The sequence below is a fragment of the Hemiscyllium ocellatum genome (genome assembly GCF_020745735.1).
Source record: "Hemiscyllium ocellatum isolate sHemOce1 chromosome 15 unlocalized genomic scaffold, sHemOce1.pat.X.cur. SUPER_15_unloc_15, whole genome shotgun sequence".
Taxonomy (NCBI): domain Eukaryota; kingdom Metazoa; phylum Chordata; class Chondrichthyes; order Orectolobiformes; family Hemiscylliidae; genus Hemiscyllium; species Hemiscyllium ocellatum.
In genome coordinates this window covers 262,517-282,969 of record NW_026867451.1, presented here as the reverse complement: position 1 = coordinate 282,969, position 20,453 = coordinate 262,517, and positions in this window count along the sequence as shown.

The window sequence follows — 20,453 nt, the reverse complement described above, 5'->3', positions numbered from 1 at the left end:
AGCCCACGAGTAATTACAGGACTCTGACCCAGAGCAGTGAAATGACCTCAGTATTTAGGCTTCTATTAGTTGATGACATCAGTGAAACAGTATGGATGTGATGCTGCCTGTATTGGATTCACCATGAAAGTACTTTATAAGCTTGATTCAAACAAATAACTATTACTAGGGAAAGTGCCTGACTCCGTGGATACACATGACCTCTGGCCAAATTAAATTATAAAAAGTGCGAAGCATACCATGGAGACACTGTATGGGAGATAAATCAAGGTGAGGAGACCAGGAGCTGGTCCCAATCCATCGCCATATTTCTTCAAATATGTAGCCATATTTCATCAAATGTCACCAAACTTTGGAGACCATGGCAATGATTTTGGAGCTAGTGTGGAATAGGGAGTGGGGGAGTGAAGATGAGCAGGAAAGCGAAATAAAGCCAAGCGGTGAGGTGGGGTGAAGGAGAGGAACCCAATTCTTCAGTATTTTCACTATAGCTCCAATGGCCAGAAACACAACCCCAATATTGACAAGCAAGCAATTTCCTATCTCAGCATTTAGGGTGATGGTACTACTGTTTAAGAAAACTCTGCCACTTAATATTAAATTCCTTGGGAGGCAGTCTCGCAGGCTCTTGAATGTAGCTGCTGGTGTTTGAACTGGCATTTGTCGCATCGCACAAAACATTTGAAGGAATCAATGGTTCTCCAACATTCCCTTTCACATTGTTGTATTCCAAATGAAGCACAATTAAACCACATCAAAATCAGATCAAATCAAACTTGTTTCTCATGTCTGGCAAACTTTGATTCCCATCCTCCTGACAATCTGGTCTGTCAAAATGTCCCCAGCCACAAGTCATTGTGAAGCACAAATTAAACAAAGGACTTACATCTATAAATGACTTGCAAACATTTGAAATTAAACCCTGAAGATCAAAGGCTCTATTGAGCTGATACAGCATTTTTTAAAAAAAGAGGAATCACTGTTATTACCAGGAATAATGCAAATATTGGGCGGGTCTGTAGTCTGGAATGGTGGTGTTTGCTCTAGCACTGGGAGATGTTGTCAAGAGGAAGTTCCTCCAGAAATCTTACAGAAATTCCTGCTCTTCAGAAATTCCTTTTCACATGACATTCTGTTAAAAAAGGCCACTCTCAAAAGCTATGACTGCAATATATGTTGGCTTTTTTTCAACTTTCACAGAGGTTTGCAGGACACCATGGTCTGTACTTTTTGAGGAGATGGGGGTGAGGGGAGGTGGCCGATGTAATAGTATTGGAAAGCAGAGACTTAGATAGTCAATGTGTTGTCAATATGTTTAGCCTCATTGCACAGTCCAGTGCTTGGAAGTCAACAACTGAAGGCCTGAACATTGAAGGGCTGGAAATGATTATTGAAAGACTTTGTGGTAATGCCTGTCCAATTATTCACTGGCTTTTAATTGGGAGGTGGTAGAATTTGGAAAATGACAGGGAGGGAGTCTGGCACCTTCTCATTGCTAAGCCATGCTGACATAGACCAGTTCTCTTTGACATCTTGACTCTCCATGATCTCTCAGGCCTGCCTCCCTCATTTCCCTGATTGTGCCCACCTTTGCAGCCTCAGCAATGATCAGTATGAATAGTAGGGCTCAGAAATGTGTTGATCTGTCCTCCCTCTCACTGGAGTAGCAGCTCTTGAAACTAAGCTGCACCGTCAACTGATGAGTAACCCTGGCAAGAATCTCTTCATTTTAGATTAGAATGGTGCTGGAAAAGCACAGCAGGTCAGGCAGCATCTGAGGAGCAGGAAAATCGCCGTTTCGGGGAAAAGCCCTTCATCAATGAAGAATCTCTTCATTGGTCATTGCTGGCAATATACCATCCTTAGCAAATGCCAAAACTTCCAGGTTTCAGTCCCAGCATCAGGTCTGCAGCATTCACTGCAAGCTTCCACCTAAAATGCCTTTTTACACGACTAACAATAGAGCAAAGATTATGTGCCAGTCAATAATTTCTTTAATGTAAAATAACAAACTGTGGAAGTTGACAATCTGAAAGATATACAGAAGTTGCTGGAGAAACTCAACATATTTTGCATATATTCTGTCCAACCTGTGGACAGAAAGCAGAGTTCACCTTGTGTCAAGTGATGCTTCTTCAGAGAGGTCTGAAGTTCTGAACAGGAGTCATTCAACTAAAAACATTAACTCTGCTTTCTCTCCACAGACACAGCCAGACCTGCTAGCTGTTAGTAGACAGTCACACATTGTAAACAGCTTACTTTTCAATGACCTTCTTAGTTTCTGGAGAACCAGAATCGCCAGCTCCCTTGCACTTTCAGCAGTTGTTGTTTTCGGAGCTGCAAATGGTCATCAAGTGCCATTAAGTCAATTTAAGCAAACATTTATGTTAAGAATAAAAGCATTTTTAGAAACTTAGAACATAGAAAAGAACATAGAACAATACAGCACAGAACAGGCCCTTCGGCCCACGATGTTGTGCCGAACATTTGTCCTAGCTTAAGCACCTATCCGTGTACCTATCCAATTGTCGCTTAAAGGTCACCAATGATTCTGACTCTGCCACTCCCACAGGCAGTGCATTCCATGCCCCCACCATTCTCTGGGTAACGAACCTATCTCTGACATCCCCCCTATACCTTCCACCCTTCACCTTAAATTTATGCCTACTTGTAACACTCTGTTGTACCTGGGGAAAAAGTCTCTGGCTGTCTACTTTATCTATTCCCCTGATCATCTTATAAACCTCTATCAAGTCACCCTCATCCTTCGCCGTTCCAATGAGAAAAGGCCGAGAACTCTCAACCTATCCTCGTACGACCTATTCTCCATTCCAGGCAACATCCTGGTAAATCTCCTCTGCACTCTCTCCAAAGCTTCCACATCTTTCCTAAAGTGAGGCGACCAGAACTGCACACAGTACTCCTTACCAAGGTCCTGTAGAGCTGCAACATCACCTCACGACCCTTGAATTCAATCCCTCTGCTAATGAACGCTAATACGCCATAGGCCTTCTTACAAGCTCTATCCACCTGAGTGGCAACTTTCAAAGAGCTATGAACATAGATCCCAAGATCCCTCTGCTCCTACACCTTAATAAGAACCATACCGATAACCCTGTATTCAGCCTTCTTATTTGTCCTTCCAAAATGGACAACCTCACACTTGACAAGGTTGAATTCCATCTGCCACTCCTCAGCCCAGCTCTGCATCATATCTAAGTCCCTTTGCAGCTGACAACAGCCCTCCTCACTATCCACAACTCCTCCTATCTTCGTATCGTCTGCAAATTTACTGACCCACTCTTCGACTCCCTCTTCCAAGTAATTAATAAAAATTACAAACAGCAGAGGACCCAGAACTGATTCCTGCGGAACTCCACTCGTAACTGGGCTCCAGGCTGAATATTTACAATCTATCACCACTCTCTGACTTCGACCGGTGAGCCAGTTCTCTATCCAACTGGCCAAATTTCCCACTCTCCCATGCCTCCTGACTTTCCACATAAGCCTACCATGGGGAACCTTATCAAATGCCTTATTAAAATCCATGCACACTACATCCACTGCTCTACCCTCATCCACATGCTTGGTTACCTCCTCAAAGAATTCAATAAGACTTGTAAGGCAAGACCTACCCCTCACAAATCCGTGCTGGCTGTCCCTAATCAAGCAGTGTCTTTCCAGATACTCATAAGTCCTATCCCTCAGTACCCTTTCCATTACTTTGCCTATCACTGAAGTAAGACTAACTGGCCTGTAATTCCCGGGGTTATCCCTGTTCCCTTTTTTGAACAGGGGCACAACACTCGCCAGTCTCCAGTCCCCTGGTACCACCCCCATTGACAGCAAAGACAAAAAGATCATTGCCAACGGCTCTGCAATTTCCTCTCTTGCTTCCCACATAATCCTAGGATATATCCTGTCAGGCCCGGGGGACTTGTCTATCCTCAAGTTTTTCAAAATGACCAACACATCTTCCTTCCTAACAAACATCTCCCCCAGCTCACCAGTCCGTTTCATACTCTCCTCTTCAACAACACGGTCCCTCTCATTTGTAAATACTGAAGAAAAGTACTCATTCAAGACCTCTCTTATCTCTTCCGACTCAATACACAGTCTCCCACTACTGTCCTTGATTGGACCTACCCTCGTTCTCGTCATTCTCATGTTTCTCACATATCCATAAAAGGCCTTGGGGTTATCCTTGATCCTACCCGCCAAAGATTTCTCATGCCCTCTCTTAGCTCTCCTAATACCTTTCTTCAGCTTCCTCCTGGCTATCCTGTATCCCTCCAACACTCATCTGAACCTTGTTTCCTCAACCTTATGTAAGTCTCCTTCTTCCTTACAAGACATTCAACCTCCCTCATCAACCAAGGTTCCCTCACACGACCATCTCTTTCCTGCCTGACAGGTACATACATATCAAGGACACGTCGTATCTGTTCCTTGAAAAAGGTCCACATTTCAATGACATCCTTCCCTGACAGCCTGTGCTCCCAACTCATGCTCCTCAGATCCTGTCTCTGCAGCTTCGTATTTACCCTTCCCCCAACTGTAAAACCTACCCTGTTGCACGCACCTATCTCTCTCCATAACCAAGGTGAAAGTCACAGAATTGTGGTCACCATCACCAAAATGCTCACCCACTAACAAGCCCATCACTGTCCCAGTTCGTTACCGAGTACCAAATCCAATATGGCCTCCCCTCTGTTTGGACAATCTACATACTGAGTTAGAAAAGCTTCCTGGACACACTGCACAAACACCGGCCCATCCAATCTACTTGATCTAAAGAACTTCCAATCAATATTTGGGAAGTTGAAATCACCCATGACTACTAATCTGCACCTTTCCAAAATCTGTTTCCTAATCTGCCTGCTGCTATTGGGGGGCCTATAGTAAACACCCAACAAGGTGACTGCTCCTTTCCTGTTTCTGACTTCAGTCCATACTACCTCCAAAGGCAGATCCCCCTTGAACTGCCTTTCTGCAGCCATTATACTATTTCTAATTAGCAAAGCCACACCCCCTCCTTTTTTACCACACTCACTAATCTAACTGAAACATCTGTAACCAGGAACCTCCAACAACCATTCCTGTCCCTCTTCTATCCACATTTCTGTGATGGCCACAACATCGTAGTCCCAAGTACAGATCCACGCCTTAAGTTCACCCACCTTATTTCTGATACTCCTTAGGTGAAGTATACACACTTGAACCCATCTCTGTGTCCGCAAGTATTCGCTGTCAGTGCTACCTTCTCCACAGCCTCCCTACATTCTTGGACATCCTGAAAAACAGCTAACCTACTTGCTGGACTACAAGTCCGGATCCCATCCCCCTGCCAAATTAGTTTAAACCCCCTCTGAAGAGTGCAAGCAAACCTACCCCCCAGGATATCGGTGCCCTTCTGGTTCAGGTGCAACCCGTCCTGCTTGTACAGGTCCCACCTTCCCCAGAATGCAATCCAATTATCCAAATACCTGAAGCCTTCCCTCTTACACCATCCTTGCAGCCACATGTTCAACTGCACCCTATTCCTTGCCTCACTGTCACATGGCACTGGCAACAACCCAGAGATGACGACTCTGTCTGTCCTAACTTTTAGTTTCCAGCCTGACTCCCTGAGCTCCTGAATGACCTCCCCATCCCTCTTCCTACCTATGTCGTTGGTGCCAATGTGCACCATGACTGCTGGCTGCACACCCTCCCCCTTAAGGATTCTGAAGACACGGTGCGAGAAGTCTCGGACCTTGGCACCCAGGAGACAAACCATCTGAGAGTCTCACCCATGCCCACAGAACCGCCTGTCTGTCCCTCTAACTATCGAGTCTCCTATAACTCGCGCTCTCCTCCTCTCCCCCTTTCCCTTCTGAGCCTCAGAACCAGACCCCGTGCCAGAGACCCGGTCACTGCAGCTTACCCCTGCTAGGCCATCCTCCCCAACAGTATCCAAAGCGGTATACTTATTGTTGAGAGGAACGACCACAGGGGATCCCTGCATTGCCTGCTTCCTCCCCTTCCCACCTCTAACTGTTACCCAACTACCTCTGTATTTAATCTTGAAAACAGCAGTCTCTATGTATAATATAGTGAAGAGCTGTTCCTGTGTCAATTTCAGAGAATAGAAAGCACAGCAGTCCCTGTGTACAATATAGAGAAAAGCTGTCACTGTGTATAATATAGAGAAGAGCAGATGCTGTGTCTAATATAAAGAGCATGAATGCCTGTGTTTAATAAAGATAACAGCCATTCTTGTGTACAATATAGAGAACACCAGTGTCTGTGTACAATAAAGAGAACAGCAGTTCCTGTGTACAATATTGAGAACAGAGTCACTGTGTATAATTTCAAGAACAGCTATCCCTGTGTGTAATATAGAGAGCAGTGGTCCCTGTGTCTATTTTAGAGAACAGCAGGCCCTGTGTATAACATAGAGAACAGCATTCCCTTTTGTATATTTTAGAGGACAGCAGTGCCTGTACATTATATAAAGAATACCGGTCCCTGAGTGCAATATAAACAACAGCAATTTCTATCTATAACCTAGAGAACAGCAGTCCCTCTGTATAACACAAAGAACAGAAGTCCCTGTGTATAATACAAGAAGAGCAGTCCCTGTGTATAATATAGAGAAAAGCAGTCTCTGTGTATAAAGCACATGACACCCTGTGTTTAATGAAGAGATCAGTCATCCCTGTGTAAAATATAGAGAACACCAGTGTCTGTGCATAATATAGAGAACAACAGTCTCTGTGTACAATATAGAGAATTGAGTGGCTGTGTATAATATAGAGAACAGCTTTCTCTGTGCGAAATGTAGAGAACAGCAGTGCCTGTGCACAATACAAAGAACATGACTCCCTGTGTTTAATGAAGAGAACAGCTGTCCCTATGTATAATATAGAGAACAGAGGTATCTGTGGTTAATATAGAGAACAACAGTCCCTGTGTACAATATGGAGAGTAGGAGTCACTGTGTATAATATAGAGAACAATTATCCCTGTGTGTAATATAGAGAACAGCATCACTGTGTCTATTTTAGAGAACACCAGTGTCTGTGCATAATATAGAGAACAGCAGTTCCTGTGTACAATATTAAGAACATTAGTCACTGTGTATAATGTAGAGAACAGCTATTCCTGTGTATAATATAGAGAGCAGCAGTCCCTGTGCTAAGACAGCGAACAGCAGTCCCTGTGTACCTTATGGAGAACACCAATCTCTATGTATAATATAGAGAATAGCAGTCCCTCTGTCTATTTTAGAGAACAGCAGTGCCTGTGCATTATATAAAGAACAGCAGTCCCTGTGTGCAATATAGACAACAGCAGTTCATATGTACAATATAGAGAACAGCAATCCCTGTGTATGATATAGACAACAGCTATCCCTCTGTGCAATACAGAGAACAGCAAACCCTGTGTATAATATCAGGAAACGCAGTCTCTGTGTATAATGTTGAGAACAGCAGTCCCTGTATTTACTCATGAGAACAGCAGTCTCTGTGTATAACATAGAGAACAGCTGTTCCTGTGTCAATTTCAGAGAACAGAATTGCCCGTGTGTAACACAAAGAACAGCAGTCCCTGTGTACAATACAGAGAAAAGTTGTCACTGTGTATAATATAGAGAAGAGCAGATGCTGTGTCTAATATAAAGAGCATGAATCCCTGTGTTTAATAAAGATAACAGCCATTCTTGTGTACAATATAGAGAACACCAGTGTCTGTGTACAATAAAGAGAACAGCAGTTCCTGTGCACAATATTGAGAACAGAGTCACTGTGTATAATTTCAAGAACAGCTATCCCTGTGTGTAATATAGACAGCAATGGCCCCTGTGTCTATTTTAGAGAACAGCAGGCCCTGAGTGCAATATAGACAACAGCAATTTCTATCTATAATGTAGAGAACAGCAGTCCCTCTATATAATACAGAAAACAGCAGTCCCTCTGTATAATACAAAGAACAGAAGTCCCTGTGTATAATACAAGAAGAGCAGTCCCTGTGTATAATATAGAGAAAAGCAGTCTCTGTGTATAAAGTTGAGAACAATAGTCCCTGTGTTTAATGAGAACAGCAGTATGTGTGTATAATATATAGAGAACTGCAGTCCCCATCTCAATTTTAGAGAACATCAGTGCCTGAGCATAATATAATGAACAGCAGTCCTTGTGTATAATAAAGAGAACAGCAGTGCCTGTGCACAATACAAAGAACATGACTTAATGAAGAGGACAGCTGTCCCTATGTATAATATAGAGAACATAAGTGTCTGTGGTTAATAGAGAGGACAACAGTCCCTGTGCACAATATAGAGAGTAGGAGTCACTGTGTATAATATAGAGAACAGCTATCCCTGTGTATAATATAGAGAGCAGCAGTCCCTGTGCTCAGACAGCGAACAGCAGTCCCTGTGTACCTTATGGAGAACACCAATCTCTGTGTATAATAAAGAGAATAGCAGTCCCTCTGTCTATTTTAGAGAACAGCAGTGACTGTGTATAGTATAGAGATCAGCATTCCCTGTGTAAAATAGAGAACTGCAGTACCTGTGCACAATATAAAGAACAGCAGTCCCTGTGTAAAATATAGAGAACTGCAGTACCTGTGCAAAATATAAAGAACAGTGGTCCCTGTGTAAATTACGGAGAACAGAAGTCACTGTGTATAATATAGAGAAAAGCATTCTGTCCGTATAATGTCAAGAACAGCATTCCCTGTGTATAATATAGAGAACAGCAGATGCTGTGTCTAATATAAAGTATATGAATCCCTGTGTTTAATAAAGAGAACAGCTGTCCCTGTGTATAATATAGAAAACAGCAGCCCCTGTGTACAATATAGAGAACATGAGTCACTGTGTATAATATAGAAAACAGCTATCCCTGTGACTATTTTAGAGAACAGCAGGCCCTGTGTACAATATAGAGAACAGCAGTCCCTCTGTCTATTTTAGAGAACAGCAATACCTGTGTCTTATATAAAGAACAGCAGTCCCTGTGTGCAATATCGACAACAGCAGTTCAATATATAATGTAGAGAACAGCAGTCCCTGAGTATAATACAGAAAACAGCGGTCCCTGTGTATAATATAGAGAAAAGCAGTCCCTGTGTAGAATATAGGGAACAGCAGTCACTGTGTATAATAAAGAGAACGGCTATCCCTGTATGTAATATAGAGAGCAGCAGTCCCTGTGTATAATATAGACAACAACAGTCCATGTGTCTATTTTAGAGAAAAGCAGGCCCTGTATATAATATAAAGAACAGCATTCCCTCTGTCTATTTTAGAGAACAGCAGTGCCTGTGAATTTTATAAAGAACATTAGTGCCTGTGTGCAATATTGACAACAGCAGGTCATATGTATAATATAGAAAACAGCAGTCCCTCTGTATAATACGGAAAACAGCAGTCCCTTTGAATAATATAAAGAACAGCAGTCCCTCAGTATATTACAGAGAACAGCAGTCTCTGTGTTTAATAAAGTGAACAACAGTCCTCTGTAAAATATAGAGAACAGCATTTTTGTGATTATTTTCAAGAACAGCACTGCATGTGTGTAATGTAGAGAACAACCGTCTCTGTGTCTCATATTTAGAACAGCAGGCTCTGTGTTGAATATAGGGAACAACAGTCACTGTGTATAATATAGAGAATAGATGTACCTGTGCATAATAATAACAGCAGTCGCTGTGTCTAATATAGGGAACAGCAATCCCTGTTTGTAATGTATAAAATATCAGTTCCTGTATACAATGCGGAGAACAGTAGTCCTTGTGTATATTGTTGAGAACAGCAGTCCCTGTGAATAACATAGAGAACAGCAGTCCTTCTGTTTACTATAGACAACACCAGAAACTGTGTGTAATATAGAGTACAGCAGCCCCTGAGTTCATGAAAGAGAACAGCAGTCCCTGTGTACAGAATAGAGAACAGCTGTACCAATGTCTATTCCACAGAATAGCCGTCCCAATGTATAATGTAGAGAATAGCAGTAAATACAGAAATCAGCAGTCCCTGTGTATGACATACACAGCAGTCCCTATGCCTATTTTAGAGAATACCAGTGGCTGTGTATGATATAGAGAACAGCAGTCACTGTGTTTAATATAGAGAAGAGTAGTCCCTGTGTGTGATAGAGAGAATGGCAGTCTCTGTGTTTATTTTCCAGAGGAGCAGTCCTGTGTAGAATGGAGAGGACAGCAGTCGCTGTGATGTTATAGCGCACATCAGTCCATATGTACAATATGGAGAACATTAGTCCCTGTGTATAATGGAGAGAACAGCAGTTCCTGTGTGCAATGTCGAGAACAGCAATCCCTGCATGCAATGGAAAGGACAGCAGTGCTTGTGTATAATATAGAGTATAGCAGTCCCTGTGTCTAATACAGAGAACAACAGTCCCATTGTATAATAGAGAGGAAAGCAGTCCCTCTGCATAATATAGAGAACATGAATCCCTGCGTTTAATAAAGAGAACAGCAGTGCTTGTGAATAATATAAAGAACAGCAGTCAATGGGAATAATATGTAGAATAGCTGTCCCTGTGCATAATAGAGGGAACAGCAAACCCTGTGAATAATGTGGAAAATAGCAGGCCCTGTTTATAATGTTGAGAACAGACGTCCATGTGTATATTGTGGAGAACAGCAGATCCTGTGTCTCATGTAGAGAACACAAGTTGATGCGTATAATGTAGAGAACAGCTGTCCCTGATGTTATGGTAGAGAACATTAGTCCCTGTGAAAAATGTTGAGAACAGCAGCCCTGCATATATCATAGGGAAGAGCAGTCCCTGTGTACAGTGTTGAGAACAGCCATCCCGACATATAATATAGAGAACAGCAGTCCCTGTGTTTAATAAAGAGAACAGCAATCCCTGTGTATAATATAGAGAACAGCAGTCGCTGTGTATAATACAGAGAACACTTGTACTTGTGTATGTTATAGAGAGCAGCTGGCCGTGTGTATAATATGGAGAACATGAGTCAGTCCCTGCGTATAATACAGAGAACAGCAGTGCCTGTAAATAATATAAAGAACAGCATTCACTGTGCATAATATAGAAAACAGTGAACCCTGTGAATAATGTAGAAAACAGCAGACCCTGTTTATAATGTGGAGAACAATAGTCCCTGTGTATATTGTGGAGAACAGCAGATCCTGTGTCTATTTCAGAGAACACAAGTCGATGTATAATGTAGGGAACAGTTGTCCCTGAGTATATGGTAGAGAACACTAGTCCATGTGTAAAGTGTAGAGACCAGCAGTACTGAGAACATTGTAGCGAAGATCAGTCCATGAGTAGAGTGTAGAGAACAGCCATCCCTACCTATAATATAGAGAAAAGCAGTCCCAGTGTTTAATAAAGAGAACAGCAGTCCCTGTGCATAATATAGAGAACAGAAGTCATGTGCATAATATAGAGAAAACTTGTCCCAGTGTATAGTATACAGAGCAGGAGTCCGTCTGTGTAATATAGAGAACAGCTTTACCTGCGTATAATACGGAAAACAGCAGTCCTTGTGTCATTTATACAGAACAATAGTGCCGTGTATAAGAGAGAACAGCAGCCCCTGTGTACAATATAGGGAACAGTAGTTCCTCTGTACAATATTGAAAACAGCAGTCCCTGAGTATAAAGAAAGTGAACAGCACTCTTTGTGTATAATATAGAGAGCAGCAGAGCCTTAGTACAATATGGAGATCAGCTATCCCTGTGTATAATATAAAGAACAGCAGTCATTGTATATAGTATAGAGGACAGCTATCCCTAAGTACAATATAGAGAACTGCTATCCCTGTATTCAATACAGAGAACAGCAGTCCCTGTGTATAATATAGAGAACATGAGTCACTGTGTACAATGTAGAGAACAACAGTCCCTGTGTCTATTTTAGAGAACATCAGTGCCTGTGCATAATATAGAGATCTGCAGATGCTGTGTACAATATGGAGAACAGATACCCCTGTGTATAATATAGAGAACAGCAGTCCCTGTGTACAGTGCCAAGAACAGCAGTCCCCGTGTTTAATAATGAGAAGAGCAGTCTCTGTGTATAATATAGAGAACAGCAGTCCCCGTGTCCATTTTAGAGAACATCAGTCCCTGTGTACAATATAGAGAACAGCATTCCCTGTGTACAATATGGAGAACACCAGTCCCTGTGTGTACTTTAGAGAACATCAGTGCCTGTGCACAATATGGAGAACAGCAGTCCCTGTGTATAATACAGAGATCAGAAGATGCTGTGTCTAATATAAAGAACATCAATCCCTGTGTTTAATACAGAGACCATCTGTCCCTGTGTATAATGGAGGGAAAACCAGTGTCTTTGTATAATATAGAAATCAGCAGTCTCTGTGTAAAATATAGAGAACCAGAGTCACTGTGTACAATATAGAGAACAACTATCCCTGTGTATAATATAGAGAACAACTATCCCTGTGTACAATATAGAGAACCAGAATCACTGTGTATAATATAGAGAACAGCTATCCCTGTGTACAATATAGAGAACCAGAATCACTGTGTATAATATAGAGAACAGCTATCCCTGTGTATAATATAGAAAACAGCTATCCCTGTGTATAATATAGAGAACAGCAGTCCCTGTGTATAATATAGAAAACAAGAGCTCCTCTGTCAAGTTTAGAGAACAGCAGGCTCTGTGAATAATATAGAGAACAGAAGTCCCTGTGTACACTACAGAGAACATGAGTCATTGTGTATAATATCGAGAACAGCTATCCCTGTGAGTAATATAGAGAGCAGCAGTCTACGTGTATAATATAGAGTACTACAGTCCCTGTGTCTAGTTTAGGGAACAGCAAGCCCTGTGAATAATATAGAGAACAGCAGTCCCTGTGTACAATAGAGAGAACATGATTCACTGCATATACAGAGAACAGCTATCCCTGTGCATAATATAGAGAACAGCACAAGCTGTGTCTAATTTAGAGAGCAACAGTCCCTGTGTCTAATATAGGGAACAAGAGTCCCTGTGTCTAGTTTAGGGAACAGCAAGCCCTGTGAATAATATAGAGAACAGCAGTCCCTGTGTACAATAGAGAGAACATGATTCACTGCATATACAGAGAACAGCTATCCCTGTGCATAATATAGAGAACAGCACAAGCTGTGTCTAATTTAGAGAGCAACAGTCCCTGTGTCTAATATAGGGAACAAGAGTCCCTCTGTCTAGTTTAGAGAACAGCAGGCCCTCATTCTAATATAGAGAACAGCAGAAGCTGTGTCTAATAAACAGTACATGACACCTTGTGTTTCATGAAGACAACAGCATGTTGTCTGTGTCTGTGTATAGTATAGAGAACTGTGTCTGTGTATAGTATAGAGAACAGCTGTCCCTGTGTACATATTGAGAATATGAGTCGCTGTGTATTATACAGAGAACAGCAATCTCTGTGCGCAAATAGAGAGCAGTAGTCCATGTGTATAATATAGAGAACGGAAGTGACTGTGCACACCCTTTGTTTAATGAAGAGAACAGATATCCCTGTGTATAATGTAGAGAACACCAATGTCTGTGTATAATATAGAGAACAGCAGACCCTATGTTCACTGTGTATCAGAGGGAACAGCCATCTCTGTGTGAAACGTAGAGAGCAGCAGTCCCTGTGTATAATATAGAGAACAGCAGTGCCTGTGTTCACTGTGTATCAGAGAGAACAGCTGTCTCTGTGTGAAACATAGAGAGCAGCAGTCCCTGTGTATAATATAGAGAACAGCAGTGCCTGTGTTTACTGTGTATCAGAGAGAACAGCTGTCCCTGTGTGAAACGTAGAGAGCAGCAGTCCCTGTGTATAATATAAAGAACATGACTCCCTGTGTTTATTGAAAAGAACAGCCGTCCTGATGTATAATATAGAGAACAGAAGATGCTGTGTCTAATATACAGAACAAGAATCCCTGTGCTTAATAAAGAGAACAGCAGTCCCTTTGTATAATATAGAGAGCACCAGAGTCTGTGTATAATATAGAAAACAGCAGTGCCTGTGTGCAACATAGAGAACATGAGTCACTGTGGATAATATCGAGAATAGCTATCCCTGTGTATAATACAGAGAACAGCAGTCTCTCTGTTTATTTTAGAGAACAGTCAGCCCTGTGTATAATATACAGAACAGCAGACACTGGATCTGATATAAAGTACGTGACACCCTGTGTATAATAAAGAGAACAGCCATCCTTATGTACAATATAGAGAACAGCAGTCCCTCTATACAATATAAGGGACAGCAGTCCCCGTGTAAAATATGGAAAACTGCAGTGCCAATGCACAATACAAAGAACAGCAGTCCATGTGTAAAATATTGAGAACAGCAATCCACATGTATAATCTAGAGAACAGCAATCACTGTGTATAATATAGAGAAAAGCACTCCCTGTGTACAATGTTGAAAACATCAGTCTCTGTGTACAATATAGAGAACAGCAGCTGCTGTGTCTAATGTAAAGAACACGAATCCCTGTGTTTAATAAAGAGAACAGGCGTCCCTGTGTATCATATAGAGAACACCAGTGTCTGTGTATAATATAGAGAACAGCAGCCCCTGTGTTTAATGTAGAGAACATGATTCACTGTGTATAATATAGAGAACAGCTATACCCTTGTGTGATGTAGAGAGCAGCAGTCCCTGTGTATAATATAGAGAACAACAGTCCATGTGTCTATTTTAGAGAACAGCAGACCCTGTCTACAATATAGAGGACAGCAATCCCTGTGCATAATACAGAGAACATCAGTGCCTGTGCATCATATAAAGAACAGCAGTCCCTCTGGACAATACAGAAAACAGCAGTTCCTGTGCAAAATACAGAGAACAGCAGTCCCGGTGCATTAAAAAATGAAGAGCACTCTCTGTGTATAATATAGAGAACAACAGAGCCTTTGTACAATATGGAGAACAGCAGTCCCTGTGTATAATACAGAGAACAAAAGTCACTGTGTCCAGTTTAGAGAGCAGTAGACCGTGTGCACAATATAGAGAACAGGAGTCACTATGTACCATAAAGAGAACAACAAACCCTGAGAATAATGTAGAAAACAGCAGTTCCTGTTTCTCATGTGGAGAACAGTTGTCCCTGTGTATATTGTAGAGAATAGCAGATCCTGTGTCTCATGTAGAGAACACCAATCCCTGTGTCTGTCTGAGAGAACGGCAGGCCCTGTGTACAATATAGAGAACATGATTCACTGTGTATAATATAGAGAACAACTATCCCTGCGCATAAAATAGAGAGCAGCAGTCCCTGTGTATAAGATAGTGGAAAGCAGTCTATGTATACAATGCAGAAAACAGCAATCCTTGTGTTTAACAAAGAACGGCAGTCCCTTTTATAACAGAGAGAATACCATTGTCTGTGTATAATATAGAAAACAGTAGTCCCTGTGTACAATATAGGGAACATGAGTCACTGTGTATAATGTAGAGAACGTGAGTCCCTGTGTGTAATATAGAGAGCAGCAGTCCCTGTGTATAATATAGAAAACAACAGTCCCTCTGTCTATTTTAGAGAACAGTAGGCAATGTGCATAATATAGAGAACAGCAGATGATAGGTCTGATATAAAGTACATGACACCCTGTGTTTAATGAAGTGAACAGCCATTTCTGTGTATAATGTGGAGAACACCAGTGTCTGTGTATAATATAGAGAGCAGCAGTCCCTGTGTAAAATATAAGGAACAGCAGTCCCTATGCAAAATATGGATAACTGCAGTGCATATGTATAATATAGAGAAATGCATTCCCTGTGTCTTATATAGAGAACAGCAGTCCATGTGTATAATCTAGAGAACAGCAGTCACTGTGTATAATATAGAGAAAAGCACTCTCTGTGTATAATATAGAGAAAAGCACTCTCTGTGTAAAATGTCAAAAACATCAGTCCCTGTGTATAATATAGAGAACACCAGATGCTGTGTCCAATATTAAAAAAAAGAATCCCTGTGTTTAATAAAGAGAACAGCCGTTCCAGTGTATAATATAGAGAACACCAGTGTCTGCGTATAATATAGAAAACAGCAGTCCCTGTGCACAATATAGAAAACATGAATCACTGTGTATAATATAGAGAACAGCTATCCCTATGTGTAATATAGAGAGCAGCAGCCCCTGTGTGTATTATAGAAAACAATAGTCCATGTGTCTACTTTAGAGAACAGCAGTCCCTGTGTACAATAGAGAGAACAGCAGTCCCTTTGTATAATATAGACAACAGCAGTCCCTCTGTCCATTTTAGAGAACAGCAGTGCTTGTGCATTATATGGAGAACAGCAGTCCCTGTGTGCAATATAGACAACAGCAGTTCATATGTACAATATAGAGAACAGCAGTCCCTCTGTATAATAAAGAAAACAGTAGTCCCGCTGTATAATATAGAGAACAGCAGTCACTGTATATAATACAGAGAACAGCAGTCCCTGTGTATAATATAGAGAAAAGCAGCGTCTGTGTACAATGCTATGAACAACAGTCCCTGTGTTTATTTCAGAGAACTGCAGTCACTGTGTATAATATAGAGAACAGCAGTCCCTGTGTTTATTTCAGAGAACATCACTGCATGTGCATAATATAAAGAACAGCAGTCCCTGTGTATAATAAAGAGAACAGAAGATGCTATGTCCAATATAAAGAACATGAATCCCTGTGTTTAATAAAGAGAACAGCCGTCCCTGTGTATAATATAAAGAACACCAGTGTCTGTGTGAAATATAGAGAACAGCAGTCCCTGTGTCAATATAGAGAACATGATTTACTGTGTATAACATGGAGAACAGCTATCCTTGCATGTAATATAGTGAACCACAGTCCCTGTGTATAATATAGAAAACGATAGTCCCTGTGTTTAATAATATCGAGAACAAAAGTCCTCATGTCTATTTCAGAGAACATCAGTACCTGTGCATAATATAAAGAACAGCAGCACCTGTGCACAATATGGAGAACAGAAGTCCCTGTATATAATATAGAGAATAGAAGATGCTGTGTATAATATAGAGAACATGAGTCCCTGTGTATAATATAGAGAACATGAGTCCCTGTGTATAATATAGAGAAAAACAGTCTCTGTGTACAATGCAGAGAACAGCAATCCCTGTGTATATTATAGAAAACAGCAGTCCCTGTGTATAATATCGAGAACAGCTATCCATGTGCATAATATAAAGAGCAGCAGTCCCTGTGTATAATATAGGAAACAACAGTCCCTCTGTCTATTTTAGAGAATAGAAGGCCCTGTGTATAATATAGAGAACAGCAGACACTGGGTCTGATATAAAGTACATGACACCCTGCGTTTAATGAAGAGAACAGCCATTCCTGTGTATAATATAGGGAACACCAGTGTCTGCGTATATAAAGAAAAGCAGTCCAAATGTACAATATAAGGAACAGCAGTCCTGTGTAAAATATGGATAACTGCAGTGCATATGTATAATATAGAGAAATGCATTCCCCATGTCTTATATAGAGAACATCAGTCCATGTGTACAATCTAGAGAACAGCAGTCCCTGTGTCTATTTTAGTGAACACCAGTGCCTGTGCATAATACAGAGAACAGCATTCCCTGTGTTTTATAAACAGAACAGCGGATCCTGTGACTCATGAAGAGTACAGCAGTCCCAGTGTATAACATAGAGTACAGCTGTCCGTGAGTGTCTGGTAGAGAACAGTAGACCCTGTGTAATATATAGAACATATGTCCCTGTGTATATTACAGAGAGCAGGAGTCCCTGTGTGTAATACAGTGAACAGCCTTACTTGTGAATAATATGGAGAACAGCAGTTCATGTTTCTATTGTAGAGGACAACAGTGACAGTGCATAAGAGAGAACAGCAGTCCCAGAGTACAATATAGCAGTAGTTCTAGTGCTCACGTATAAGAGAGAACAGCAGTCCCTGTGTACAATATGGAGAACAGCATCAATGTACAACACAGAGAAAAGCATTCGCTGTGTACAATATGGAGAACAGCAGTCCGTGTTTAATAAAGAGAACAACAGTCTCTGTATTTAATTATGAAAACAGGAGTCCCTGTGACTAAAATAGAGAACATGAATTCCTGTGCATAATCTAGAGAGCAGCTGTCCCTATGTATGACAGAGAACAGCAGTTCCTGTGAATACAATAGAGAAAAGCTGCCCCTGTGTACAATTTAGAGAACAACAGTCCCTGTGTATAATACAGAGAACAGTAGTCTCTATGTGTAATACAGAGAACAGCAGTCACTTTGTGTAATGAAGAGAACCTGAGTCCTTGTGTGTAATAGAGACCAGCTGTCACTGTTTATAACATATCGAGCAGCAGTCCCTGTGTCTCATATAGGGAACAGCAGTCCCTGTGTCTAATATAGGGAACAGCAGTCCCTGTGTCTCATATTGGGAACAGCAACCCCTGTGTCTAATTTAGGGAACAGCAGTCCCTGTGTCTCATATTGGGAACAGCAACCCCTGTGTCTAATATAGGGAACAGCAGTCCCTGTGTCTAATATAGGGAACAGCAGTCCCTGTGTCTCATATTGGGAACAGCAACCCCTGTGTCTAATATAGGGAACAGCAGTCCCTGTGTCTAATATAGGGAACAGCAGTCCCTGTGTCTCATATTGGGAACAGCAACCCCTGTGTCTAATATAGGGAACAGCAACCCCTGTGTCTAATATAGGGAACAGCAGTCCCTGTGTCTCATATTGGGAACAGCAACCCCTGTGTCTAATATAGGGAACAGCAGTCCCTGTGTCTCATATAGGGAACAGCAACCCCTGTGTCTAATATAGGGAACAGCAGTCCCTGTGTCTAATATAGGGAACAGCAGTCCCTGTGTCTCATATTGGGAACAGCAACCCCTGTATCTCATATTGGGAACAGCAACCCCTGTGTCTAATATAGGGAACAGCAGTCACTGTGTATAAGAAAGAGAAAAGCATTCTCTGTGTACAATGTCGAGAACAGCAGTCCCTGTGTTTAATAAAGAGCATATCAGTCCCTGTGTATAATATAGACAGCAGCAGCTCCTGTGTCTAATATAGAGGACAGCAGTCCATATGTGTAATCTAGAGAAAAACACTCTCTGTGTACATGGGTGAGAACAGTAATCCATGTCTGTAATATAGAGAACAGCAGCCCCTCTGTATAATACAGAGAACAGCAGTCCCTGTGTATAATATGGAAAAAGCAGTCTCTGTGTACAATGTTGAGAAATGCAGTCCCTGTGTTTAATAATGAGAACAGCAGTCTCTGTGTATAACATAGAGAACATGAGTCATTGTGTTTAATACAGAGAACAGCTATCTCTGTGCGTAATATAGAGGCCCTGTGTACAATATAGAGAACAGCAGTTCCTCTTTCTATTTTAGAGAACAGCAGTGCCTGTGCGTTATATAGCAGTCCCTGTGTATAATATGGAAAAAGCAGTCTCTGCGTACAATGTTGAGAAATGCAGTCCCTGTGTTTAATGATGAGAACAGCAGTCTCTGTGTATAACATAGAGAACAGCAGTCCCTGTGCATAATATAAAGAACAGCAGGCCCTGTGTACAATATAGAGAACAGCAATCCATGTGTCACATATAGGGAATAGCAGTCCCTGTGTCTAATATGGAGAACAGCAGTCACTGTGCATAATATGTTGAACAACATTCCCTTTGTATAATATAGAGAACAGCAAACACTGTGAATACTGTGGAAAACAGCAGTCCCTGTTTATAATATGGAGAACAGTAGACCCTGTGTATATTTTGGAGAATAGCAGATTCTTTGTCTCATGTAGAACACAGCAGTCACTGCATATAATGTAGAGAACAGCTGTCCCTGAGTGTATGGTAGAGAACTGTGGTCCCTGTGTAAAATGTAGAGAACAGTGGTCCTGTGTACATTGTAGGGAAGAGCAGTCCCTGTGTACAGTGAAGAGAACAGCAGTCTCTACATATAATATGGAGAACAGCGGTCTCTGTGTTTAATAAAGAGAATAGCACAACCTGTGTATAACATAGAGAACATCAATCCCTGTGTTTCATACAGAGAACAGCCATCCCTGTGTATAATATAGAGAACAGCAGTCCTTGTGTCAATTTTACAAAACAACAGTGCCCTGTTTAAGAGAGAACAGCAGTCCCTGTGTACTATACAGAGAACAGCAGTTCCAGTATGTAATAAAGTGAACAGTTATCCCAGTGTAAAATGTAGAGATCAGCATTCTCTGTGCCTATTTTGGAGAACAGTACCCCCTGTATTTAATATAGATAACAGCAGTCACTGTGCCCATTTTAAAGAACTGCAGTGCCTGTGCATAATAAAGAGAATAGTAGTCCCATTGTAGAATATGGAGAACAGCATTCCCTGTGTGTAATATAGAGAACAGCAGTCTCTGTGTCTCATGTAGGAAATAGCATTCCCTGTGTGTATTATAGAGAACTGCAGTTT